General features: G+C 49.0%; 2 long non-coding RNA genes across 3 annotated transcripts; both read left to right on the forward strand.

Moving 5' to 3' along the window:
* The first annotated feature begins 9,648 nt into the window (after positions 1-9,648).
* On the forward strand, positions 9,649-11,008 carry LOC109319231. 2 transcript variants are annotated; one of them, XR_002103424.1, is made up of 3 exons: positions 9,649-9,703; positions 9,833-9,946; positions 10,852-11,008. It is a non-coding gene; the product is annotated as an uncharacterized LOC109319231 (long non-coding RNA). The 2 variants fall into 2 exon arrangements; XR_002103423.1 differs by lacking the exon at positions 10,852-11,008 and adding an exon at positions 10,375-10,428.
* A 2,434-nt stretch (positions 11,009-13,442) lies between these two features.
* On the forward strand, positions 13,443-18,982 carry LOC109319737. The gene is made up of 5 exons (XR_002103608.1): positions 13,443-13,969; positions 14,617-14,724; positions 15,434-15,529; positions 18,395-18,460; positions 18,902-18,982. It is a non-coding gene; the product is annotated as an uncharacterized LOC109319737 (long non-coding RNA).
* Positions 18,983-27,766: the final 8,784 nt, after the last annotated feature.

The raw sequence follows: 27,766 nt of genomic DNA on the forward strand, positions 1-27,766 counted from the left end.
GCATGGTGATGAGCTCACACATCTCCCTTGCAGCAAACACTGCAGGTGCCTTGCCATCCCATAGGAATTTATGGTGAGATATGGATTGAGTGTTAATTATTTCTGTGTAAAACCAGCCCATACTGGCAACGTTTCAGTCACATGTGGTTTGGGAGCCAAGCTCCACCACCAGTGGCTCACTGTGGGTTGTGAAGTTATTCCCCTTCCTTGGTGGCAAAAGTAAGGGTTGAAACTGGCCTCCTTCACAAACATTTTGCCATGTTTGTTTTTGTGGAATCGGGAGAAACTGGCCACCTTGTGTCACAACAGAGAGGAACAAGCAAGGCCAAAAATATAGGTTGTGTTTATGTTTGTTATTTTTTTTCATAGATTCACAGATGTTAGATGGCTGATGTTAGATGGCTGGAAGGGACCTTACAAGATCATCAGGTCCAGCCCCACTACACTTAGGCAGGAAAGACTGCTTTCTTTTGGTTTGTATAAAAATACACGTGTTGGAAGTGAAATTTGTCTTGCTGAGCAGAGCAGCCCAGTGCTGCTATGGATTGATTGATAACTGCATGTTTGCATTTGCTCAGCCAGCCCACTGAGGGCACCTCTGCATACCTGGGAAAGCCTGCTGCCTTGGTCTGAGTGATATTCTAAGTACTCCATCTCCTGTCTCTCCTCCCTGGACACTATTTGCTGTGAGTGGATACAGTTCCCATGCTGGGTGGGTCTGGAGCAGGGATGGGCAAAATGCAGCCGGCCCAGGTGTGGCCCACCAGGCCATTCTAGCCGGCTCATGGGGCCCCTAAAAATTTTAGAAAATTAATATTTATCTGCCCCTGGCTGCCAGTCATGCAGCCCTCAATGCTTTGCCAAAACTTAGTAAGCAGCCCTCCACCTGAAATAATTGCCTGGCCCTGGTCTGGAGTTTGCCCCTCCCTCTGAGCAAAGTCAAAGCTTCACTGAACTACATAAAGTTAGGGGGTGGGCAATAGGCCATGTGGCTGATGGTGAGACCTTGCACTTTTACTTATATTTCCAGGTCAAAGGAACTTCTTACCGTTCTATTCTGATAAAGGAAATAAAGACAAATGAAACTACTAAATAAGAGAGAAATGCCAGTAGCACATGTGTAGGATGTATTGCCTTTGGTGGGAGTTTGTGTGCTGCCTTTGACCTCCCATTTGCAAGCAGGGAAGGACAGCAGGGTACTAATGGAGGCCTTTAATACTCACCTCCTTCCGAGGACTGGGAGATCCAAAGGGCAGATCGGATGATGTGGGAGGTGGTTAACTGCATGCAATGCAAAGCCTTTCATCATCCCGTATCACTGTACCTTATGTCTTTTATGACTAGAGCCAACAACAACAAGGCTCTGAATGACACTGGCACTCCAGGGTATTGTTTCACACCAGTCCCAAGGGGGGACTGACACCTGTCCCCAGAGGTCTGCGTGAAGTGAACCAAGAATATTAATCCAGTTTCTCTAGAGGGGAATCATAGCCCCAGACACCAAACCAGACTTCCTTCCTTCTTTAAATCTGAGAAGAGAGCATGAGCTAAGAGGAAATTGCACATGAAAGAGATCCCATTTCTTTATAGAAGGAGTTAAGATTATGGCCTAGTTTTCAGAGGGACTTAGCAGCTGCAGCAGGAGTGAAAGGGCAATGTCCGTTTCTTAAGTTCAAGGCAGAAGCATGCAATAATTGAGGGAAACTGCTGCACATGCTATATGCCTGACCTGCCGCTAGCAGGCACTATTTTAGAAGACTGATGTTTGTGCTTGGCACCCTGTAAGATGCCGCACAGCCAGCCTTAATAGTATGGCAAAATTTGGACTATGAACTTCCCTGATATGGAATTGAAACATAGCACACCTAACATCATAGATTTTGCTGTTGCTAAGTTCAGAGAAAAGTGCTCATGCAGGTAGCCGTGTGCAGAGGGGGTGTCAGCCTCTCACTGTGTTTTGACAGAAGCAAAGAGCCTGATTAAACTAGATGCTGTATTCACATAAAAATATAACAGCTCCACCATCTTGTACAATTCTTCCAATCACTTATTTATTTTACTTGTTCTGCACATCCTCCAGTGTATGCAGGCACACGCTGCACTTAATCACACCTATTAATTTAGCAGTACCATTCTAGTATCATTGGGAAAAGCTCCTTCCCTCTCCATGAATTACTGGTATCTCAGGAAAAGCAAGAGCAAACCCTCTACAGTGAGAGTTTGACACATTGGAGGTCTCTGAAAAGGGACTCAAGAGGTCTTGGTTCAGTTACCTGTACCAGCACATGTCTTCTAAAATAGTGACCAGTCAGTCTGACAGGGGTTGTATATGAGTTAAATAAGTAATGTTTAGGGGATATGGTGGCAATGTGGGAGGGAAACAAGAGCACCTTCATATACAGATTTTCTACCTCCTGAGACATTTGTGTGAGATTCCCACTGGGCCAAATTTTAAAGTCCTGAATCATCAACTTCTTGAGTAGATTTCATGACAACCGTCCACCCTGCACCCACCACTGGGGGACTGGATGGAGGGGGTGGGTGGGGCCTCCATGTAGACAGGGCTAGGACCCATGTGGGCAGGGTACATTTGGCAGGCTGGATGGATAAGATGGTTGCAAACCAGTCCTCTAACATCTGAGAGCTTCAGCAAGCCCTTCTGCATGACAAGATGCAAAAACAAAGGAGGCCAAGCAAGTAGCAAGTGAGAGGAAGCTTCTTGTGATTCCTACCTGTTTTTCATTTCTTATAAATTCAGCCATGGGCAGATTTAAATACTCAATCAGTGTTGGAAAGTACAGTGCACCTGGAGAAGACAGGAAACTCCCAGGTGATCTTTGGGACTAAGATATCAACCCAAATTTAGCCTCCTCTGGGGGTACTTATATCTGCAGCCTTATGCAGCCCTGTGAAAGCTTACATGATACACAGCCCCTCTTTGGTCAACAGCCACTTATGAGGTAGGACATGGTCATCTAGTTGTCATAGAGGTGTTTGTATCACAAAAGCTATTGGCTCACCTCTTTCCTGGGTCCTGGACCTGGCAGCTTGAGTGGCTCCAGACGCCTTCACAATAGGAGCTGCTCAGTGCATGAGAGAAGGAAAGCTTGTTTAAGCCAACTTTGAACAATGGAAGTCATCAACCTGAAACCACCAGGCAGAGGTAAGATCCCCATGATGTTCTCCATGCCTAATCTCTAGTCCCACACCCATTCTTGGAAGTACAAGGAATAGGTGGATTAGCTAAAATCAGCTTTTCTAGAGCCAGATTTTCAGTGTTACTTGGTGGCCTGGACTGTAGCTTGGGTGACTGATACCAGGAAAGACCAGACTGCATAGGTACTTTGCTGGGAACAGCATTGTCCAAGAAGTTTCTTGTTCCATGATGAAGCTGTCCTACAGCCCAGGTGAATTCTGCAGTTGGCCAGACAACCAGAGCTGAAATATTGTTCACCCGTGTTTCAGTTGGCATTTATGAGTGAGGGATCTCATGCAAGGAATTATTAGGGGGACTTAGTGAATTCAGGAACAGCTATTACGGTGTGTGGCTGCTGGGGGTGAGGGAGACAGTGTGCTTGGAGCCAAGGCATACCCAAGGATGAAATGGATTTAAGGGAGTGGCCAAACACAGGGCCACTGGAGAAGCTGAGGCTAGTGCATCATTCTCCCTCCCTTTCAGAGGAGGCAACTTTATCCCCAGCCTGCCTTACCATTGTATAAACTGCATCAGGCATCTGTTCCAGTTTTCTTTTTTTATTCTAGGAAAAACATGATGAACTACAGCTGACTGCAGGAAAAAGCCTTGTGGCACTTGCCAGCACCTTTTACAATTGGGTGATGTATGAGCTGCAGAGTCACATGAGCATCATGGAGCTCCCTCCAATTTTCTGCTTGATTACACTGGGAAACCTGGTCTCAGCCTATGGTACAGCATTGCCTCCCTTACTTCTGAGCTCTGATCAGAGATTGTGGAGGGAGGGGATAAATACCACTCTGTCCAATGGGGCTATTACAACTGAGCTGGATTTGGGACCTGAAGAGTCTGGCTCCTGGCTCTAAGGTGCCAGCACTAACTTCTGTAACTGCTGGAAGGGCCTTCAGAACAGGAAGGAGGGGAGATGAGGTGGGCAGGACCCTCCACTCCCTCCTCCTCTCCTACATCTGGGCATAGGAGGGGCAGCAGACAGAGGATTGCCCTACATAGGGGAGATCACTGTGGGGTTTCTCTGACATCTTAAAAGCCCCTTTGTGCTGCTCATGCAGCACGTTCCTGAGAGTGAGGAATGAAGATGGACAGGAATGTCTCCTACTGCACAATTATCCTCATCCTGAAGCACAGCTCATCCTGCAGCATTCAATCTTGTCATCCCTTGGGGCGCTTTGGTGAACAGACGTTCCCCCAGATCCTGGTGAACACCTCTGATAAACTTATAGGTGGCTACCAAATTGCCCCTGAGCCTGCACTTTTCCAGGCTGAAGAGTCCCATTGCTCTCAGCCTGTCATCGTAAGGTCTGTTTTCCTGACCTCTGATCATGTGCGTAGCTCTCCTCTGGACTCTCTCAAGTTTATCCACATCCTTTTTTGAATTATGGAGCCCAAAACTGGATGGAGTACTCCAGCTGCGGCCAAGTACAACAGGGAATGACATCCCAGGATTTGCTTGAGAAGCCTCTATGGATGCAGCATTTTGCTCGCTTTACCAACAGCAGCATCACACTGAAGGCTCATGTTCACCTTGTGGTTAATCATGACCCCCAAATCCCTTCGATCTGTAGTGCTAACCAGTGTAGCAATGCCAAACCTATAAGGATGCTGCAGGTTTTTCCTCCCAAGGTGGAGGACCTCGCATTTTTCAGTGTTAAACACCATCATGTTCTCATCTGCCCATTTCATGAGCCTGTCAAGATCTGCCCAGATCAGCCTCCTGTCCTCAGGTGTGGATGCTTTACCCCAGAGTTTGGTGCCATCAGCAAATTTGGCCACTTCTGACACCAATGGTTACATCATTGATGAAGATGTTAAAAAGTATGTTAAAAACAGAGCCTAGAGGGACCCCACTGGTCACTGCGCACCACGATGATTGACTTCCATCAACCACCGCCCTCTGGGTCCTACTGCGGAGCCAATTCCCCAGCCAGCAGATCATGGTGAGGTTGAGGCCACAGTAAGCCAGTTTTGCTAAGAGGTGATCATGGGATACCAGATCAAAGGCTTTTTTAAAGTCAAGATATATGACATCGATCTCTTCCCCCTTGTCCAGGTGATAGGTCACCTGGCCATAAAAGGAAATGAGATTGGTCAAGCAAGACCTACCCGCAACAAACCCGTGCTGGCTATTCCTCAGGATATTGCTGTCAGCTAGCTTGTATAGGATGGCATCTTTGATAATCTTTTCCAAGACCTTCCCAAGGATTGAGGTCAGGCTGATGGGCCTGCAGTTTTCCAGATCTACTTTCCTCCCTTTCTTGAAGATAGGCATCACATTGGCCTTCTTTCAATCTTCAGGCACTTCACCAGATCACCAGGAGTTCTCAAAGATCCATGCCAGGGGCTGGGCTATGATGCTTGCCAGCTTCTTGAGTACCCTTGTGTGTAAACCGTCAGGGCTGGCTGACTTGAAGGTATCCAACCTGTCAAGGTGTTCCTTCATGAGGTCAGCTTTGATGGATAGTAAGGAATCTCCTTCACTCAGGCCTCCTTAACTCACAGTGGGCAGGAGCGTCCCGTGGGACTGGTGAAAAACTGACGCAAAGTACCTATTTAGCAAGTTTGCTTTTTCACAGGCATTGGTTGTCAGTTGGCCCATCTGGTTTAGCAGGGGTCCAATGTTGCCCTTAGCTTTCCTCTGGCTCCCCACATACCTAAAAAAGGACTTTTTATTGTCCTTGATATTTGTAGCTAGCTGGAGTTCCATCGCAGTCTTGGCTTTCCTGGTTTGCTCTCTGCAGGTCCAGACCTGCACAGAGTATTCCTCCTTGGTGGTGGTTCCAGTTCTCCATCCTTTGTAGGTCTTCCTTTTAAGACACAGGAGGTCTTCTAGTTCCCTGGAGAGTCAAAGGGGCTGCTGTGCCCTTTTGCTGCCTTTCCTCCAAGAAGGGATAGTCTTTGCCTATGCATCCGGGATTGTTCCCTTGAGGAGCAACCACTTATTCTGAACTTCCCTCCCCTTTGGGTTGTGGCCTTTTAGGGCATCACTGACAAGCCTCCTGAGCTTATCAAAGTCAGCTTTCCTGAAGCTGAGGACTTCTGTTTTACTGCCTGACTTGACAGCTTTACAGCGGATGGTGAAGGTAGTCAGCTCATGGTCACTGTTACCCAGCTTTTCTTCAATCATTAGGTCACTGACTAGGTCATCCCTGGTTGCCAGTACCAGGTAGAGCAGCGCTTTACGTTTCGTCAGCCCATACCAGATAGAGGTTATCCACATATGAGAGAAAGCTTTGCGACTGCTCGGATTTGGCTGAGCGCTCCTCCCATGAGATGTCTGGGTAGTTAAAGTCTCACATGACAACCATACACCGGGAGTGCATGGCCTCAGCCAGTTCCCTAGCAAACTCCTGGTCAAGGTCTTGACTTTAGGTAGGGGGTCTGTTGTAGACTCCCACCACAGTATCCCCTGTGCCATGTTCCCCACAGATTTTAACCCAAAGGGTCTCAAGTCATCCACCATGGGTGCCAATGTTGGCTTCCAGGGATGTGTACCTTTCCTTGATATAGAGAGCTACACCCCTGCCCCTTTTGTCCACTTGATCCCTCCTGTACAGGGTATAGCCATCTATATCTGTGGTCCAGTCGTGGGTGGAGTCGTGTGCCTAAGAATCTGCTCTGCCCACAGGCAGTGTGTAGTTGTGTGTGCTAGTAGGTGCCAGTGAGAACTAGGATAGGGAGCAGCTCCTTCCATAAATGACTCCTTTGGTGCCCCGGGGGATGGCAGGAAGGAGGAGTTCACTCTCTCTATGCATGGATCTGGGCACATCAGCACAGCGGAGAGCCAGCCCCAGGGCCATATCCCACAGCCCCTCCCAGCTGCCATAGATGGGAACCTTGCAGAGAGAGCTGGTCTAATGATGGATCAAGGATGCTGCTGACCTGAGAAGGAGAAAATCTGTGCCTTTTCCTGATCCAGAGCAACCTCCCAGAAAGCCTTCCAGACTGCAGTCAAGGTCCTGGGACCCTTCTCCACCATGAGAGGTATCGCGATACTGTTTTTGAGAGGTTCCCCTGTCTCCTGCAGTAGTATGAGAGAGGGGTCAACAATCTCCATGTCACTATGGTGAGATGCTGCCTGGGAAATCAGCATTGACCCTTGTCTGTATGCATGTGTGTGCGCATTGGCACATGTATGTGCATGTACGACTTGCCCTAAGAACTCCATACCTCTCTTGGGGCTTTCCTGGTGCAGTTCAAGACTCCTTAACTGATCGGCCTCACCTACCCTTGGGAGCTAAATTCATGGTGTCTGGCTCTGTAGATCATGGTCATGTTGGGAATGCTGCTTCCATTTTCTGGGAAGTCTGATAAGGGGAGACAAAAGAAATGAACTACTGCACCGCTTCTTCCAGATGAGTTTTTCTCTGCTCTGGGCTTGGCCTCTCAAAGCTACATGGGGTAGAGAGGATTGGAGGTTGTCTCTTGTGGAATGCAGGGATTATGGTAAGGGCCTGGCAGTGTCACAGAGCACTTAGGTCCCCTGCGCCTGAACAGAGATGGCTCAAGAGAGACCCCCTAGCAGTGAGAAGGGGGAGGCACAGCTGCCAATCACCAGGGAAGCACAGGTGCTGGTTGCTGGGGCAACCAGTGAAACCTGCTGATAGGAAGGGGCAGGGTTTAGCCCTTCTTAAGCCCAGGCAGGAGGCCAGGGTGGCAGTTCCCTTCTGGCAGCCAAGGAGGGGGGAGCTCAGACAGAGTGGAGACTGGGACAAGGATTGATTGCATGAGCATCCACTGGTTTGCTGGCATAGGCTGGAGCATTTTTCCCGGTAGGGTTCAAATGTTGTTTGACTGGACGGTTTAGTTTTACGTTACAGCCCAGGGGCTTTGTGCTTTGTATTTACTGTTTTACCGGAGGACTGGGTGAGGCTATTAGGGGTTGGAGGAGGCCTCATAGGGACCCCACGGTAGTGTGGGGGTCCTGGCGCCAGAGAAGGTACAGCAACTTGGGGGTGCATTGGCCCCAGCCCCAGAGTGAAGGGGGGGCAGCGAGGAGACCCAGAGTGAAGGGGGGGGGGCAGTGAGGAGCCCCAATGAGGTAAAGGAGAGGACCAAATTACAGCAAGACCCAGGTCAAGATCCTGGCGGTACCATCTGTGAGGCTTGGGCTGTGGTGTAGGGGAGGAAAGGAGCCGGAGATAGTGCCCCCTGTCACCGAGGTGCATAAAATGGGCAGCCTCCCGCTGATTACAACAATCCATTAATCAAATAAGATCAAGGTGTGGCAGGAGAGTAAGCAGGCAGTTGGCCCATTACAGGAGGGTGGAGCCACTCCCGGAAAGGCTCCGATAATGATACTCCTGTCACAGGCAGTTTAAAACATGGAGATTTGGGGCTTCCTGCTATGGGTTATAAAAGTGCATGGCTACCACCCCACTGCCTGTGGAGTGCATTTCTCCTGGATGAGACAGGCCATGCTCTGGTTTTGTTTGCACGTGGGCAGCCCCCTGAAGCAGCACAGGTTTACCTGAGGGTAAAATCCCACTTCAGTTCTGTGCTCCCTTGTCCTGTGTCCTGGGGGCTGTGTGGGCAGATGCTGGCTGCAGTCATTTTTGGGGCCTACGACACCCATGGGCTTTGGGACCCACTCTCCTTCTGGCATCCTTTGGAAGGAATATAAATCTCTAGAGAGTGGTAATCCAGGTGGGCTGTGTTCAGGGTGCTGGGCAGGGGCTCAAATAGCACAATGTGGTGTGGTCAGAGTTGCAGATGTGGAAACTTCCAGCACCAAAACAGTAAATCACTAAGCATGGGGCAGTGAGGTATTTTTTCTCACTCCCTAATTTTCTGCTCTTGCTCACTCCACGGTTCTCCTCTCTAATCCTCCCTTTGACTTTCAACTTCTGTTGCAGAGTCTGAGCCAGATCTTGAAGGTGGCCTATGATTTTCAGGTCCTTCTCCCCAATGGGAAACTCAAGAACATCTGCTTTGCCCTGCATATCCAGGTACGGGGAGGTCAATCCTGTACCGCTCATCCTGAGGCCCAGCAGGTCCAAGTCCCATTAGCCAGACAGACCCAGCTCATGGTGGTGCAAAGCCCCACTTTGCTGTCAACCTCTCTGTTTGCCTAAGAAGAGGAAAACAGGTGGTGGCCTCCTTGTCTCCTCTCAGTCCAGCTCAACTGATGGGAAGGTCCATGCAAATCCTTTTGTTATAGCAAGTCAGGACCAGAACAATCAACCCTGTGGTGTGAGTTCCAGCCAAGACCAGCCATGCTGCTAAAGGGACTTGGAAATCAGGATCCCCTCTTGCTTATGGTCTGGACCTTTAAGTTTTTGGCTCTTGCTGTGATTGCAGTGATGTCTCCTAGGACTCAGAAAGACTCTGATTCAACTCATAGACAGTGGGAGTTCAGGATCCATTCCAAACTTTCATCCGCACCCAGATGGGACTGTAGAGAATCCTTTCCCTTGTTCCCACAGGTATGTGATCATGTGCAGCTGCTGAGATCAGAGAACCAGGTCAAGATGTTCTATTGTCTCCATCTGCTTGGTAAGAAGAAGAGACTCCAGGTGCCATGGGGGTTTCCTTCAAACCTCCTTGCACTCTGCCAAACCCTGGAAGGGAGAATGAGAACAAGGAGTGCTGAGGTCACTGAGGTTGTGCTCTTCTCCCCTGTAGCCTGTCTCTCCCCAGACCAATGTATTTCCCTTGTGGGCTCCCAGCTCAAGACCGACAAGGAGGCAAGCCGTGTGGCATCCCTCTCAATCTTTAGTGGCATCATTCCTGCTGACTGTAAGTGTGACCAGAACAAATGTGTTGATTGCCATCTTAGCTGACCCTTCAGGAACTGAGTTAGGACTGTCCAGGATGAATAACCTGTCTTGCTCTAGCTGTGCTTAAGAGCCCTGGCTGTGAAAGCTAGAGCCAGACCTCTGTCCTCTGCTGCTTGGTCACAGAGGGCCAGTAGCACCCTGAGTCCTGCTGGATAACACAGGAATGCTGGGGCCAAATCCTGCTTAGACACCTTCCCTGGCAGCACTCTGAAGTCAAGTGGTTTAATGAGACCTTTGTTATGGCCCAAGAGACTATCCCAGGTTCCAAAGTACAGACAGGAGGTTGTGCAGGTTGCCACAAGCACGTCTTTTGCAATCTGGGTGCATCTTTCTGTGGAGGGTGAACTCCCAGAACACAGTAATATTATGCTTTCCTTCTCCTTCCAGTGCCAGTGATAAGCAAGAAAAAAGGTGAATTAGTCAAGGCCATAAGATGCACGCGTGGTGATCAGAGTACTGAGGTGAGGTGATTTGTGAGTAGTGGCTGTATTGGGGATGGCACATGGACATGACACAAAATTCCCACCTGAGATTCTTGGTTCGCTTGTAGAGAAAACCTTTCCCCCCTGTCAGCATCTTCAGGGAAGGCAGTGCAGAGAGTCTGCCCCTCTGCTTCCAGAGCTGGGGAGAGTTGGGATCTAGGAAAGTGTTATCAGCCTGTCAGTGGTGAGGGGATATGCCAATATAGGACTACTGAGTACTTTGTTCTCTTGTCTCTTTATAAACCCTAGAAATAAAATTGGAGGCCTGGGGACTCTTCTCCCTCCCTGTCATCCTTTCCAAGGTTTGAGGGAGGGTTTGTGCCATGGCTGGTCCCTTCCACCATTTGGGCATAAGGGCAGTCTGTCCTCTCCTCCACTCCAGGTGAAGAAAGCTGTCCTCCATTTCATCTGGACACTGCTTAATGTGCAGGGCCTGGATGACTGGGCCTGGGACTTAGTGGCCTATATTTTCAAGCAGTCCAGCTTGTTTAGCAGCCAAATGATAAGAGAAATTGAGGCTGGAGACTTGGTGCTGCTGTTGTAGCAGGCTGAAGCCTGCCATTGGCTGAGTCATTCGAACCAGGGTCAGACCATTTTCACTGGTACAGATCTAAGGGAGCGCTTGTGACGTCAGTGCAGCTACTCTGGATTTTCCCCAGGGTGTCAGCAAGACCAGACTCTGACCTGGACTATGTACATCTTCTGATGAGGCTGAAATTTGCCCCTTCAAGCACTGAGAAGTGAAAACGTGAGAACACAGTCTGTCAGGGAAACTTCCTTGAGAACAGCAATAGCCTCTTATAGAAATAGACTCCCAAGCATGTGTCTTGGTACCCAGAACATAGCTTGACCCATTGATAGAATCACATTGATGAGACGCAGAGGATTGAGCTGGCTGAGCCCCCGGACCAGATGGAGCAGAGTGGGTGTGTGATGCCTGCACATTTGTGTCCACTGGGCTGAATCTGAAGGGTTCTCTTGGAAGGACAAGGAAAGTGAGAACTTGGCAGTTTTCAAGACATAACTCACACCCAAGCCCCAGCAACACTTTGCATCCAGCAAGTCACTGCACAGTTTGAGGTGTTTCTGAACTTGGAACCTGCCCCACCAGCTTGGTTTTTCTTTTATTATCTCAGCTCCAGTGAGTTGTGCTCTGAGCAGAACATAAAATCAGTGGGAACTGCAATATTCAAGCAGGCTGCAAAGGAGATGGAGACTCAGTGTTCAGTCATTGCCTCTTGACTATCTCATGAGCTTTCTCTCGGTCTCTTGTTCAGAAGTCCAAAAACCATTCCAGTCAGGATGCTAAGGAGGAACAGAGCATCCAAGCCACCTGTGTGGAGATCCTGGAAAATCTGGATGTCTCAGTCAGTGGCATGAACCAAGTAGGTGACCAGTTGCTGCCCTTGCATTATCAATGCATTTCTCTTCATCCCCTATATCTCTCCACTGGGAAATTCTATGCATTGTCAATGTAATGGAGATAGATCATGGCCAATGCTGGGCATGAATTATGGAGCAGGCTACTGCCATTTAAGGAATGACATAGAACATCCTAACTGGAAGGGATCTCTGTGCTGAGATGGCCTCATTCACTCTCCTTGCTCTGCTCAGTCTTCTCTGAAATTTAGACTTGTTTGGCCAGTGTTAGGGCAGGGTTTCAGAGATCAGCTATTCCTGAGGGAGAGACATGAGGTCACGGGTAGGGGAAGGACCCTCAAGTAGGTGGGTCATTGGTGAAGAAGAAGAGGCTGTCCTTGAGGCCTGGATAAAGATAGCTGGGTGCAGGGGTACAGGTAGCTGAGTCCAATCTGTCTGGCTCTTCTGCCCAGGTCTTATGGCCTCGGCTGCTGGAGTACATAGTGCCAGCTCAGTACAGCTGCACTCTGACTCCCCTGTGCTGATGCCTCGGGGACCTGGCCAAGCAAGCGCAGTGGGAGGAAGAAGAACCAGCTTGCATGGACCCCAGCAAAGGAGGTTTGGGATCCAGATCCCTGTGGGATGAACCAGCTCCAACTGCCTCTTAGAAAATCTTCAGCCTCTTCCATTCATAATGAGGAGGCCCAAAAGCAGGAGGGACAGTTGGGTCATTACAACCTTGGAGGGGGAACCAGGCAGTGTGGGCTCCCCCAACCCAGAGGTGCCCCAGATTTATGCTGTGCCATAGGGGAGTCCCAGGGCCTTTCTGCCTCAGCTTCCCCACTCATCCAATGATGACTGAGCAGTGCCTGCCTCATAGATGGGCTGGGAGTAAAATCTCCTTGAGATCCAGACAAGGAAGTTGCCATGAAAGTGCCAGTTGTGCCCAGCTCCCAGAGTGCACATGGGTATGCACATTGGGATTGGACAGGCTTGTAGCAGCATCACCCCTGTTGCAAAGTAGTCCCACATGGTCATGCTCTCTTTCTTTTTCCAGCCAAACTTTCTAAGGCCCAGGGGCTGCTGTCGCGACTCCTGGTGAGTAGCCCTGAAAAGGTACCTGTCAGAGATTTAGGGAGGGTCAGTGGTGTGGGGCATCTGTGCCTGTAGCCTTAGCTGGAGAAAAATGCTCTGTCTCTTCCCATACTCACAGCTTCCCTGTGTTGGCAGAGTTCCCTTCCCTTTGCAGAGCAGAGCCAGGCTCTGCCCCTGCCTTGCAGCCTGCGAAGGGGCCTGCAGGATCAGCCAAGCACAGCACATCCACCTGTGTCTTATTGCTGAATGCTCTGGCTGTGTATGGGGGAAGCCAGTTTCCCTCCTAAAGAAAGCCAGGGAGCCCCACTCCAGACCTGAACCCCTGTTTCATGTTTGCTGTTAGGTGGTCACCTTGGCCTTGGCTGACAGCAGCTGCGCACATTCTGCCCTGTGGGCTCTGCATCACACAGTCCACCCTGCTGTTGGAGAGCAGTGGAGGATCCAGATTCCCATCCTGCTCATGACCATTGAACGGAAGGGATGGAGGAAGGCTGCAGGAATCTCCCATGGTACCATTCCCCTTCAGCAGCATTCGATGCTTGAGAGCTTCTACTCTTTGTCACAGGGGCCAAATCCAGGGGCATGACAACATTGAGGCTGATGGGACCCAGGGCAGGGTTTGCCCATGAAGGGTTTCACCAGAGCAACTGCTCTCCTGCAGTTCCCTGCATGCTTGGGAGGTTTCTGTTGCCAGAGGAAAACTCTGTGCACTTTACCCTTCTATGAAGCCCAGTACTGTGCTGTGCATATCCATGAGGTGCTGAGCACCCTCCATTCCCCTTATGGCCAGTTCTTCAGGGACTGGTTGTGCACAACTTCCAGACATGCCAACATGATATGTACTAGAGCGCAAGGCCTGTGACCTTGGGATCCTGAGGGGTGACCAGGTACAGATTCAGGAGCTTCCAAAGAACTGATACTCAGGGGGGTAGCTGGGACTCTTCTTCAGTGCCTATGGCAGTGACATCCTTCTTGTTTGCCTTCCACTTTCAGGAAATTCTGAGACCTCCCAGGACAATGTGTGGTGGGAGCACCTGCTGCTGAAGGTACAGGATGGCTCTCAGAGCTGTTGTTGCAGCCAGCCAAACTGAGTGGGGCTGTCTGGGAAGGGAGGATTCCCTCATGCCTCAGGGAAATAAGGGGATGAAAGTCAATAACCCAGCAAAACTCCAACTTGGAAGGTTTGCCAGTCTCCTTGAGTTTGGATTGACATCCAGAGGTGACGTTTGGGATCGTCCAGCCTTTCCATACAGTCTTTGAGCTCAAGAAATGGAAGGAGATGAGGCCTTGCTAGAGGGCTTCTGCAAATCCCAGGTCCTATCACAATGCAAGCCCAACACAAGAAAGCACCGAAGTCCCTGGCAGTTGGAAGTGTCAGTTTTAGTGCCCCTGGTACCTTCCTGACTTGATCCATCCTCCACCCTCTGCACAATCTGTCTCCAGTGGACAGGTTTCTTGGCACAATCTCCTCCAAATTTCTGTCCACTGGTGTCAAGAGTTGTGAAGGAACCTTGGGCAGACATGAGGAGGGGGGAGCAAGGAGCAGGAAGATCCTAGGCTGCTCATCTGTAGAGTTCTCCAAAGGAGTCCTCTCCCTGTGAGACTTGGGTTCCAGAAAGGGCATAGCAGAAGAGGAGGATAGAGACTCAGCCCATGCACCTAACCCTTTGCTTCCCTTCACTTGTGCCTTCAGTCCCTGAACATGACACTGAAGATCATTGATGACGATGCCTGGAACAATTAGTTGAGCCTGGGGTTGCAGCAGCAGACAGGCAGTTATGCCTGCTCCTCCCCAGAGAAGGTGCGTGGTCTTGGCAATGGCTGGGTTTCTGCAGCTGTTTCATGGTGCTGTGGCTGGAAGGATGCAGAGAGTTTTCTCCAGAGTTTGTGCCTTCCCATTCTATTTTCTTGATCAAAGACATTGTCTTTGGTTCTCTGCTCTCTTCACTGGCCCAAAGGGAGCTGTTCAGAGGGGCTCTTTCTCTGCCTTTAGCTGCCATTTCCCTGCAGAGAGTGGGGCCAGGTATTGGGTGCATGGGTGCTGGGGCTGGACTCTCTTGGTCCTTCCTCTCTTGGTGTTTCTGGGCTGTTTTTGTCCTGATAAGCAGGGTGCTGTGTCCCCAGCTCTTTGGTGATGTCGGTCTTTTTCTTTCAGAATTTCCTATCTAAGGCACTTGATACCACATTGGACCCTTGCCAGGATGTTGCCCATGTGAAATTCCAGCTCCAGAAATCTCTGAAGAGCACAGATTACATGGAAGCTTCTGAGAAAGAGATGAGGACCCTGTTCTCTCCAGACATGGCCAGATCTTCCCGTGTCCTCACTTCTCTGTTGCTCTGTGTCTGAGGCTGGTTTGCTTCATGACTTTCCCTTGTACTTTCCCTCAGACAGCCCCCTCACTTGTTCCAGGTCGGCTGGGCAGTTCTAGTGTCAGGGGAGATGGGGAGGCCTCTCGGGTCTGTCAACCAGATGGTCCTGCTCACTCACCAATGCATTTCTTGGGTTCCAGCAAGTTGTAACCATCCTGGCATTCTCAGCCAAGGGCCACCTGGACCTCACCCTGAGCACACTGGAGGACTTTGGTGCTGCCATGAGTAACATGCAGGTTTCTGGGATAGTTGGCCACCTGCAGGTAATGGAGCTGGGGGGTTTCTCACACTTCCACCCCCAATAAACCCTTGAGACAAACAGCTTGACAGTAGCTATTCTCCCTGGTAATGCCCTTTCCCAGGGGACATGCTCCACATCAGGTCTCCGGTGATACAGAGAGGAGCATAGTTTCTATTACTCATATTTTTCATGCCCCGGGTTGATGGGTTAGCAGTCAACCAGCCTCTTTCAGACACTGAGGCAACTACCTCTGTTGTTCATGAAGAGAAAGAGATTGTGTATTTCTCACATCGTTCAGTTATCTGTGGGAGAGGAGACATGAGCCCTATTTCCCAGCCTGACAGTAGCAGTTCCGAGTGCATAATCCACATGCACACCCACCTCCCTGGACAGGAGCTGGAGAGTCTAAAAGCAGCTAAGTTTGCTGCAAAATGGGCCCTAAGGTTCTGCTCTACGGCTCACCCAGCCCAGCAGAGCCACCACCATGACTGAGCTGAGCGCCTCAGCACTCACACCTATTTGGGTCCAGGCCCCATCCAGAAGGGTGTTTACCGTGCCCCAAACATCTGCTGAGAGCTTCAGCTTGAACTTCTGCACAAAGCACAGCAGGCAGAGCCACCACCTTCACACGCAGAGACATGCAGCGGCCTTCCCAATGCATAGTGCCAAGGGACTCCTTACAGCCAAATGCATGAGGAGGTCCTTGGCACAATACATCTGCTGTCCCGGTTCCTGCTAGTCACAAACTCTCCCCTGCCCCTGCCCCTGTCCCAATGTCCATGGCTCAGTGTGGCACTGCAGTTCTCTCTGTTAAGTCACCCAGGCTACAGGACAGAGACGATGAGGCCTGCAGGGTGTTCTTGTTACATGTGGCCTTTGTCCTTCTGGGAGAGAAAAATGGCTGCCCAATTCTTTACATAGTGCATTTGGCTTGGGAGCGCATCCATGTATCCCTTCTGGTTCCAGTACTGATTCCCCTGTCCCTGTCAGGGGATTGCAAGGCATGAGAAAGAATGACCACATTGGTTTAATCTGAGCTGCTTGCCTTGCGCAGTGTCTGAGTAATGAACCTCCTGAGTGACAGGGAGTTTTGGTTCTGCTCTGGCTGCAGCATCTCATTACAGCCTGTAAATCTGGGCCTTCTTTCTCCCCAAGCTTTCTATGGAGACCCTGACCTGTGCCATATCTAAGGGCCTTGGGGAGGAAGTAGCTGCAGCTCTCTGCAAAGAGGGAGCTTGGCCACTCTTTGAGAGCCCCCAGATGCACCGTGAGGGGGTGTGCCAGCTGGCCAGGATTGCATCTGTGCTCTAGGCGGTGGGATAAGTGGTGGAGGGGGAACTTTCTGTGCCGAACCCACAGGGTTCTGTGGGGCTGGAGAGATGGATCTTGTGTGCCAAGAGATGAAAGTTGCCACCTCAGAGCAACTGTGTTTTGGCAGTGCCCAGACAGTCCCAGAACTAGTGGTTTCCTCTTGCAGGCCTCTGCTCCCATTGGGCATTATAACACCCAAATTCATAGGGCAGGTCCCGCAGTGGGTCAATTCCACAACTGAAAAGCTGCATATTACTGGTACCACCTCCATCAGCCAGGTAAGGCCTCATAGAGAATGAGCAGTTTGATGAAAAGGCAGCTGTTTGCTGTGCTCTTTCCCTGGAGAGTCCCCTTCGTAGGAAGGAGAATCACTGGAGGCAGTTGAGATGTTTCTCTTCTGTCCTTGTCCCTGCATCACAACTTCTGCCATATAAGAAGGAGAGGCAGACAAGGATTTCCTTACTGGCCTGCCCCTACGGAGCCCTCATCCTAGCCAGCAGCTCTGAGTTTGGTCATAACTAGTACATCGTCTATATCCACCCAGCATCCCAGGAAGACACTGCTCTAAAGCAAGCTATGTCCCAATCTACTCATCTGTCCTGCTTAGACTAAGCCCCCATCTTACTGATTTGCCTGGCTCTAAGCGGACAGGCCTCCCCATGTCCAACAGAAGAGCGCCATGTGCTGAGGCTCTTCTTCGCGGTGTCCTGTGGGATTCTGCTCTGGCATGGGTTACTTTTCTGCTGCAGGGCTGGGCTGTTGGGAACGACTGTGCTGGATCTTATGGACACATTGATTTCTTTTAGCCCCATCGTCAGCCTGTGCCTCAGGTTCCCCAGAAAGGATTTGGAAAAGATGATTCTCCCAGTGTTGCAAGACTGGGGTTAAGAGGGATTCAGCCAGACAGTACGGCTGGGGATCATGGCAGACAAGCCCTGTGCCGTGATTCAGTAGTCCTGAGCGATGGAGATGTGTCTGGGGCATGGTCACCCAGCACAGTTCACAATTGCTTAGCACCACTTCATGGGGAAAGCAGATGGGAAGGGGCAGGGGCCTCCTGGGAGCAGCAGGGACCTGGTCCTGGGAGCAACCCTGTCAGAGAGATCCCTGCACAACTGAGCCCATCTTGAACCTCCTTGGGCTTCTCTTCCTCCTGGGAAGGAGGCTGCGTCCCCCTGCATGTCCGCCTGCTGCTGGAGTTCCTACCACCCCAGCTTGTCAGGGAAGGCTGGGTCCCTGTTTAGCCTGCCCCTGTGCTCAGGGTGCAAAGAGGCTCCTGGTGCCATTTATACCCTCAGTCTAGCCCAGTGAGAGAGGCAGGTTTCTGTGATTTACCAGAGATGTTGGGAGCAGCCCATGTGTAAACTGCCCTTTTCTTCCTGGCTCCCAGCCCTTACTCAGACCATGAGACCCAACAGTAAACATGTTGGCCACAACCCACCTGTGATGGCAAACGCAGTACAAAGGAGCTAAAGACCTGCCTCTGGGCTGAGTTTTCTTTGTTCCCTGACTATGGGAAGCTGATCTGTTCTCCCTGTTGGGTGTTTAGGCATCCTTATAAAGTATGCTACCCCAGGAAGTGCCAAATGGATAGATGTTGCCCATCTGATGAACTGTGTCAGAAATCTAGCCCCTGCACTTTTCTTCTGGAGCCCAGAAGAAGCTGAGAAGAGCAGGGACTGACCCTTCCTCCTGCTTTGAAGCCCAGTGTATCTGCTTTGCTCTGAGGATAATCTACAAGAGCCTTGCCTCGAGCAGGCAGCTCACATTCCCCTGGAGCAGCAGGGTGCAGCAGGTAGAAGTGGAGTCTGTGCATCTCCTGCCTGTCCTGCCCAGGCCCCTCCCCAGCCACAGCTGCCTAGGCTCTGTGGCTGTTTGAGACACTGGTGATGAGATGATGGGAGCAACACTGCATCCACTGTGGAGTGCCCACCCACACATCATGCCTGACCCTGTTCCCCAGGGATGACCTTGCTCTGGTGCTGCCAGCATGTATGACCAGTGTTCCCCTGAGGTGGAAGTGTCTATTTATTAAGATCTCCCTCTCTCCTTCCAGCTCTGCAAACTCTGGAAAAGGACACATCTCAGGAGGTCCAAGATGTGGCCACTCACATCACAGAGGCCATTTGTAAAAGCCCTTGGGGCAGGACATTGCAAGAGGAGGAAAACCATGGGCGTACCCTGCCCTCTGTCATTCCATTAATTTGTTTTGGGTGCCTGAGGCCCCAGTCCGTGTAAAAGCAAGCTCCTGTTGTCAGAGAAATTTGCTCTGTGTGTGCTGCCAAGACAGAAGCTACCAGGCATGCGCCATGGCGACGGGCCTTGCAGGTGCCCTTTTCATGACCTGTCGGCCTGTCACTCAGGCCTGACCTAGTTTTTCTCTGGCGCAGACTCAGTTGCCTCACAGAGCTTGCAGCTGGGCATGCTCAGAGACTAACTGGAATGAGGTCACCCTTCTGGAAAATTCACTCAGTCAAGCAGCCTGACTGGCCACAGGACTGCTTTAAAAGTTGTTGAGCCCCTCCCTCGGGGGTGGGGGGAGATCATGTTAGCTGAAGACAGAGGCTGCTGCTGCAGGGACTGTCTCTCAGTCAGGCTTTAGGGCCTATCAATCTCCTCCTTTGCCTCCGTTGTTTGGTATTTCATGTTACTTGCTCTGTTACGGCTTTGACTCCGCTCACCTGGCTTCCGACTTACCTTGGCGCTGACTACCAACTACGATTCCGGATCATCCATTGAACTTTGTTTGCAACCTTGGCTTGACTCACCTGGTTTTGACTTCGGCTTCCGACATCACCGCTTTTCATCGTTGTCCTACGGGACTGGCGTCACGCAACTTGCCGTGTACAGCGTGTTACAGTTTTTCGTTTCGTTGTTTGTGTTCCCCATTAATGAGCTGTTGACAAGCCCTGGCACTACGTCTTCGGACTCAACCTCATGGGCTAACAGACCCCTTCGTTGTTCTCTGTTGTATAACTGTAACAAGAAGAAGCATCTGTACCTGCACCACCAAAGCGTAAGTCAATAAATCTGCTTATTTACAACCATCAAGCTTTTATGCCACCCCGACTCAACCGCCGCTAATCCCAACCTGTTCACATCCAATTTGCCCCCACCCGGCCAACCCATCGTGACCGAAGAGACCGTGAGCTTGGCTCAGCCAGCTGCCCGGACCCTTCTCGACACCTGTGTTTGAAAATAAATTGTGTTCTGCATTCTTCTGGCTGTTATTGCCTCTCTGCTCCTGAACACAGCAAAGAGAGAGGAGGGTGAAGCCTTGCAGCTTTGGGAATATGTGTCTGCATGGTTTGGGCTTTATGGTCAGTGTGAGGGCGCCGGGACCACAGGGGACCGGGCCCGAGGAAGGAAGCCCGGGTTTCCGCCTAGCTTCCGGGACCCGACCCGGAAGTCTGGTCGGGACTTTAAAGTCTCCCGGAACGTAAACCAGGCCGGCGTGGGACCGGCCCGGGGAAATAAAAGGAGCACCCCTACCCAGTGCAGAGGGAGAGGGAGGCCCTGGCGGGAGCCAGCTTCAGGAGCAGTGGAGCTGGGAGCAATGCGAGAGAGGTCGTCTGCAGTGGAGCCAGCGGCGGCAGCTCCAGGAGCAGAGGAGCGGGGAGTGGTGCGTGAGACGCTGTCAGCGGCGGAGCCGGCTGCGGCGGTACCGGGAGCAGCGAAGCCGGGAGGCGCAGAACCGGTAAGTGCGGAACCGGGGACAGCGGAGCCGGCGCCAGCAAGGCGTGCAGCAGCGGGATCAGAAGCCACGCGGCGACCCCGGCTGCAGTGGAGTGGGCCGCAGCGGAGCCGGGAGCAGCGAGGCATCCCACCAAGCCACAGGTATCCCAGGGACCGGCGGCGGTTCCGACAGAGGATCCCGGAGAGGGAACCTCGGCCGGAGGGGCTCTTCTCCGGCGGCTGGTGGCCGGTTGGTCACGAAGGAAGACCCGCGGGCAGGGCGGCAGACTTTGTAGTCCCGGTCTAGAGACTCAGGCCCGTTAGGGCCGGACAAAATCCGTACTAGAGGAGCCCCAGTATCAGGGACACTAGGTGCTGGTGGGACTCCAGGGCGGGCTCGTCAGTGGGCGGGTACCCCGCCGGACTATTCCGTCAGCAGGGGCACCCCAGCGGGGCCCCTATCCCGGAGGCTCGGGTGAGGGTGTAGGGGAGGAGGAGCCCTCAGGACCCCTGGACTTTGGAGTCGGGTTACCCTTTTCCATGGACCGTCAGCGCACCGCCCGGGTGAACCTTTCTTTTTCCATCAAGTCGTGGCAGGCGAGATTGGCGGTGACGAAGGCGGGCCGGCACATACCCCACTCCTCTCCAGGGGCCATTCGGGGAATTGGGGAACTCAGTATCGGGTGACTTACCCCAAACCCCCACAGTCAGGTTTTGGTATCTTGCCTTGTGGTGGGGTTCTGTGGGCAGTGAGCTGGGCACTGCTGCTGAGGGCATAGGTGTTAACATGTTACCCAGGAGGTGTGGCTCTGCCAGGCAGACAGGCTAGGTTGGGGGAGGATAGATTGGGTTAAAAATGGCCACCCAATCTAACTTAGTTCACCCACATGCTGACCTTACACTTAGACTGACCTAACTATGGATCTAATTGTGAACTGTACAGAAGTTCAGGAAGTTTAGATTAGTCTAAAAATGGCCAACCTGATCAAAGTTAACCCTGTTTCTGAGGTGGTCTAACTTGGATCAGGCCTGACGAGACCAATCTAAGTGAACTTCTGTACAGTCCCCAGCACAGCCCTGGGGTTTAGAAAGCCCAGCCACTGGCCCCAGCCCCGGGGCTGCTTTTTTCCTAGCCCCCACCCCCAACACCAGATTGTTTTTAGCCCTCTAACCCATGCCCCCAACACCACCACTCATGGACTATCCAGCCACCCTAGATTGCCAAACCCTAGACAGCAGCAGTGGGGCAAAGCCCGCAGCAGCAGCCCGCCTCTGCCCTCCAGACAAATCTGGGGGGCACGTGCACAGTGTCCACAGTGGCAGGAGCACCCCTGCATCCGTGGACAAGCCTCCCAGGCTCTGAGCATCCCACAACCTATCCTGGGGCCCCATTCACCAAGCCCTTGCCCCTGCCCCTGCCCCTGCCCCTGCCAGTGTCTCCAGAGAATAAGTATCGGCATCCGTGTTCTCTTTGAAAGGAGTTTTGAAACACAGGTAGGGCAGGCATGAGCAATCACAAGCTCAGGTGGGCAGGAAATGGGATTTCTGTCTTACAAATGAAAAACTGAGATCTAAAAATGCTTCCTCTTCTGCTTCAGGATAAAACTGACCTGAGGAACCTGTAGTGCAGTAGTCCTGTCACTGCAGACTGGGAGATCCTGAATCTAGCTGCAGCCTAGCCATAGATTTCCCTGGCTTGAATATATTCTCTAAAGCTGGTGCCTCTCTAGACAGGCCCCCTAACCCTGTGCCACACTCAGAGACAGACTCTGGAGTGGGATGCTATGCAGTTACACATTAGAAGACAGCCTTTTCTCTGAAGAGCCTTTGTTTTCCATTGGGTGTTTTGCCCATCCTGCAGAAGGGAGGCTAGCCTTGTAGACAGCACCGGGCCCAGCAGTCACAACTCCTGGGTCTTCTTGGTTCACAACTTATTGGGCTCAGTACAGTTAATTCCTGCATACTGGGTGACCTTTTCTGGCTTGTGCTAGGCAGGAGGTCAGAGCAGCTAATCACAATCAAGACTCCTAGCCTTAAAATCTATTAATGGCAAAATCTGCAGAACACAGGATTTCTTGCCCTTTCTGAACAGTGTCCCACATGAAAGCTGTGCTTTAAACGCCACTTGTTCCATTATGAAGACTTCATTTTAAAAAATCAGCTAAAATTTGGTATCTTCCATGTGTCAGGTATCCAGGTTGTAGCCGTATTGGTCTAGAGGAAAAAGCAATCAGTACTCATGGTACAGGTGATATCTTTTATTAGACCAAGCAGACTTTTGCAAAAAAAATTCTTTAATTCCAAGCTTTATTGAAGATATCGAATTTTAGCCTATTTTTAAAATGAAATCTTCAGAATTTTACAAGGAGGAAGCAAGTTTGACCACCTGAAACCTGAGATCCTGCTCCTGCCTTTGTTCAAGGTAATTTGCATCATCACAGAGCCTCACCACAGAGCTTAGAGACACCTCACCACATAAGAAATGCCTTCCCAGGACAGCTTTCCATCTGTTTACTCCTCTGTGAAATATGAAACACCATAACTAGAAGGAAATATGAGTACATCCTGCTTACCACCAAACAACTTTGAGGCAAACAGACTATTCCAACTTTTCTCTGAGCCTAATCTGCATCTAAAATGAACTGTTCCAAACAGGAGATTTTACCACACCTTTAACTCTCCTATGAAATATGAACTTTAATTTCTAACCAGGAGAACTTTTACAATCTTTTTTCCCATGCCTGAAGAAAGGTGTTTGTGTCTGAAAGCTTGCAAATAAAGATTTTTTTTGCAAAGAATCTAGTTGGTTTAATAAAAGACATCACCTCTACCACAAGTCCTGATTGCTTTTTCCTCTAGACCAATACAGCTACAACCTGGGTACCTGACAGTGCGAATTAAGAACACTCTTAAAGAACCCCACTACTCACACCTCTGCACTGTTAGACACTTAAATACTTTTAAACAAATCTCGCTTAATCTACTTGAAGAGAAACCTGTTGTGAGAGGGCAGGTACAGAGGTAGAAGTAAGCAATGCCTTAGGTGGTATTCTCAAAGCCTTTCAGATGATGACAGAATTACTGAGAACTAGTGCAATCACCTTCATCTGTGTACTAACAAGGGCCAGGACCAGTGACAAGCAGCTGTCAACATAGGATGGTAACTGGAATTCTGAGGGGAAGAAAGATGGAAACAATTTTGCAGGCTTCAGCCTTAACAAAGGCCATATCTGTTGAGACACATGCTATACTGATGAATAGATGGGTCTTGTTTAATGAACTTGATGGCATAGTGAGAAAGAGAGATGCAGAAGATTGTCAGTGCATCAGGGGCACTGCCTGGCCATGGTACCACAGCTTGCATCTTACTCATGGAAACTCATAGTTGTCATGTGAGGTCACAGATGACAGGAACAGGGCAAGTATAGTGCTCATTTTTAAGAAAGAGAAGAAGGAGGACCTGGGGAATTACTGACCAGTCAGTTGGACCTTGATAACAGGAAAGATTATATAGCAGGTCCTCAAAAAATCTCCTAAGCACCTGGAGGAGAACAAGGTGATATATTCCTCCAGGATTTATAATGTTGCCATTTATTTACATTTCAGTATAAAAGATGCTCCTGAAAGTGGCACTTGCCAAAAGTATGGCCACCTTTAGCATACATTTAAAAGCATAATAGCACAGGAGTTAGAAAACACACATAATCCAAAGTGATAGTCAGACTCTTCTTCCTTTCACCAGACCAATATGATGTAACTCACTCAACCACAGTGCAGTTTCTTACCCATAGAGAAACCCTTACTCAACCGAGTGAGCCTTCTGGCAATATATAATTAAACAGATGGGTTTTGAATTGTGTCTGGGAGGCCAACAAATTTGGACAATCTATCAGGGCAGCTCATGTATCTCTTATTTCTTTGGAGACATAAGTGTGTAGCACTTTTCACAGGACAGAAGAAACAGAACTCAGCTGTAGTTAGTCGTCACATTTTCCATCACAACTGTTTCACAATGGAAAATGTAGCTTTTAACTTTATTAATTATCTCATGTTAAGCTCTGATTTTTCACTGATATACTAACTACTATGATAGTTCAGTTTGGAAAAGCTCCAAGAGTAACTTATGGGAATTCTAGTGCATTACTTAACGTTTCTATTGTCCACTATTGGTCAAACTCTCTGCCAGACAGCATCTCCTACAAGGTGCCATGCCCAGGTACTCCATGATACACCCTGTCTCCTCTTCAAGGTGGGGGGGAGGGAGAGAATGAAATTGTGCCATGTGAGAAGTAATTCAATAAGATAGCCTGTCCAATGCAAGACAATGGTAACAGGAAGTATTCAAAGTACACTTAACCAGCATTTCCAAATCAAAATATTACAGGTTTGGCCAAAATTTTTCAGTTATAACTGAAGTTGTTAAAATTTCTTCTGAAAAGTCAACGTATTTCCCAAGGAAAAATGTTTTGGATGAATTCTAATGATAATGAGTATCCAGGGTACTCTTTGCTAAGGTTACTGGACACAAGCAAAACCTTGCCATTCTCTCTAGCTCTCCAGGTCTCATTAGCTAATTAGCACTGTTTGTGATGTGATGCTTTAATGTGCAGTAGAATAGCACTTATGAAAATGACAAAGCACAATATAGTGTTTTTACATGACAGTGGTGATAATGCTATTCACAAAGCACTGCTATTTTACATCATTTATTCATAGTCTGATATTTCTGTCTTTAATTACAGATAGACCCAAACTGTCACCAAGTAATTCTGAATATGAGCTTAAATGTGGATTCAAACATGGTTTCCTTATAAATTGAACCAAGATTCTGAGATCAACCATTTCTCAATTTGACCTCAAGATCAAAAAGAAGTAAGTTTGAAATCTATCTCTAAGGTTGCCAATTGTCCATAAAATGTATGGACACTGTAAAAATCAAATCTAAAAATGCTTATCTGAAAACCTTTTAAAAAAATGAAGCCATCCATAAAAACATTAGGCCACTGGTGCTTTGTTGAAGCTCTGCTGCCAGAAAGAAGCTGGAGGCAGTGTTGAAGGACAGATACAACATAGCAGAACCACCTATTGTGTGAGTAGGAATGCAGCACCCTGAAAGGAGCTTTTTTCAGGGCTTTGTGGCTCACAGGAGTCTCCAAAGCCTCCTCCCTGCCCAACCCCAGCCATATGCTGCCACTCCTGCTCTGTTTTGTCTTCATGTAGCACTACTTGCCTTACAGATAGGCAGACAGTATCCTTCTTTGGTGTCTGTGCTGGGATGGGTGGAACAGGGCTGACTGGGGATGCAGCATGACACGGGGTACAATTGGGGGTATCAGGATGTGTTAGTGAGTAGGGGAGCTGGGATGGAGGCAGCAGGATGTAAAGTCATTGTTGCAGTAAAGCAGGGTGTCCAACCCAATGTTTTGTCTTAACTGATAATCTACAATTTTTTTACTGACAGCCAAACATTTTTATGGTGATAAACCCCTAAATTTGAACCCCACCCTTGTCCATGGATTAGCAGAAGGGTTACAGTTACATTTTGTGAAACATAAGCCAGTAAAAATATTTGATTGTCAGTAAAAAGTTTGAAGATTGTCAGGGAGAAAAAATTGTCTTGGATTGGTAGCGCTGTCTCTTTTCCAACCTAAATTTTGTACCTTTATTCTATGCATACTTTTGATGATTATACTGATAGCATTGAAACTGGCAAAGGAAACAGGTTTTTCAATGATTATCATGCTAATGGTTGCTCATTTAAGAAGTGAGTTTAAGAAGCTTTTATAAAGCTAGTGAAGTAAATAGTTAAAGGTAACGTGAAATTGTCTATTAAGAAAAGTAAAACTTTTAAGAAACCCTCTTCATAAGATCAGTGCCTTCATATATATCTCTTAAGAGGCTTTGGGCACCTTTTGTTTCTATGGACATGAACTGTAGGCCTCTTCCAGTGTCATCAGGAATAAATTGCTTTGAGCCACCCTCTCCCCAACCCTCTTCCCAAGTTTTTTATTTTTAAACTTAGAACCCTTGAACTCAGATCCTTGCTGTCCCACTGCATACTGCATACTTGGAGTAGATTAGTACATTGCCAACAATTCAGTAATGCCAGTGACATAAGGAAGGAAGCAAGCAGTGTACAGGGCTAAGGAGCTTATTTGTATGAGCTTCCTATTCCACCTTGTAGCAGCACTATACCTCTCTTCTTCCTCCTTAGATACCAAGTTTCATTCTCTTTGGGATGAGCTGTGATATCTGTTTAAGCAGTTGGCTTGAGTTTACTGAAAATCCAGACACCCAAAAGCTGAAATACTTCAGTTTGGAAATGCTGCCATGGTGCCTCATGGGAGACATAGTTTGGTTACCTCATCTTCTGACCACATAAACAACAGATCCAAAGATTCTGGCTGATTATATGACAAACTACAAGTACTGGTCACAAAAGCCCACTGGTCATTGGCTCCTGATGAAGACCACGGCATTGTTTCAATAAACATCCAAACAAAGCACTCCAAGTAAGCAAAAAATCATATTTCCTACCAGATTAGGCCATTCAGGTATTTTTTCTGGTTTTCTGGTACTGTACTAGTAGTGACCATTACATGAGAATTAAAATCCATGATCCTCATTGCTTGCAGTGCTGTAGTGCAATGGGGTGGGCATTCCTTCCAGAACTGTGCACATCATCAATACACACAGGTAGATTTTATTTTCTTTTACTATTTTAGTTTTTGCAAAAAAAAAAAAAATTAAAACCTTGCAAAATTAGGACTATTGAGTTGGTTGGTAGAACCAAACAGAATAAAGAGGTCAGAAACCTGATACTGTTTATTACTATATTTTATATTTTATCCAGGGTATTTTGCAAAAAGATCCCAGCCATCCTAAGAGAAATAAGACTGAACAAGTTGAGGATGGAATTTTGCCCTGGGTTACTTAGATTTTTAAAAAGTATCTTCTGTCACTTTATTATAATGCATTTTATATGTTATAGTTATTTCAAGCTCCGAATTTTGAAAAATTAGCTACATTTTTAGGCCTAATTCTTGCAAACTCTTAATAAAATGAGTAGCTAGTGGAACTATTTGTATGGTATAAACTTACATATGTAGCCATAAGTATGGTCTAAATTAATTTCTGAACAACTTGTTTTCCTTATAAAATCTGAGGAGGGAATATTTTGTGATTCAGGCATTTGAGTTGGGACTGTGTGGATCTAGTCTAATTCGACTGTAAACTTTTTGAGGCA

This window comes from Crocodylus porosus, unplaced genomic scaffold (assembly GCF_001723895.1).
Source record: "Crocodylus porosus isolate Cpor-Errol unplaced genomic scaffold, CroPor_comp1, whole genome shotgun sequence".
NCBI classification, from domain to species: domain Eukaryota; kingdom Metazoa; phylum Chordata; order Crocodylia; family Crocodylidae; genus Crocodylus; species Crocodylus porosus.